Source organism: Anarhichas minor, unplaced genomic scaffold, assembly GCF_050575085.1.
Source record: "Anarhichas minor isolate MPS153535 unplaced genomic scaffold, ASM5057508v1 ptg000012l, whole genome shotgun sequence".
NCBI lineage: Eukaryota > Metazoa > Chordata > Actinopteri > Perciformes > Anarhichadidae > Anarhichas > Anarhichas minor.
In genome coordinates, this window is record NW_027466458.1 from 1439026 (window position 1) to 1439750 (window position 725).

Below are 725 nucleotides of genomic sequence, written 5' to 3' on the forward strand. Positions count from 1 at the left end.
CCGTTGGTTGGATCAAGGGACAACGGGGAGCGGAACATTAGCATGGAGAGGGAGGGGTTTGTGATTTGTGCACCACGACGGAAGGGTCGGGCTGAGGGGGGCGGGGTTAAACGGTGGAGGAGGAGTCAGTTGAGCAACAGTCTGAAAAATGGTGTAAACTTAACAACAGGCCACAGTGTTGATGTAGGTCATACATCATTTAAATGTAGGGGCGTTCTGTTTGGAGGGATACTGAATGTGTCCAGGTATGTTACCCAGCATCTGAGTGACCTTGAGTGGTTTGCGCTTTGTTAAACGCTGATTTCTTTTTAAATGGCACAAATGAGATGAGAAAAAAGTCCAAACCAAAGTTATAGGAAGAATACTAATCCAACTAGTGACTGGAAATTTATTTTTTTTAGCCTGGGCTACAAATAATATACTCTTTTTTTATAAAAAAATTTTGCTCTATGATTTTATGGATTCATCACAACAATTCAAGAAGACAGGGACCAACCTTTTTATTCTTAGCTTTAAAATAAAACAATTCATCACATTAACATATGGTCTGTAAATTTGAGCTCCCTTCTGACATTACACAGACCAGTCAGCCATTTTGTTGACTCACTTCTGGAATTTGTAGTTCCCCAGGAGGCCAGCAGAGGGCGAATTACAGTGATGTTTTAATCATAAGCGGTGTAGATGTTCCTGTCCTCACGGAACCCAGCCTTGCTCCTACATAGTCT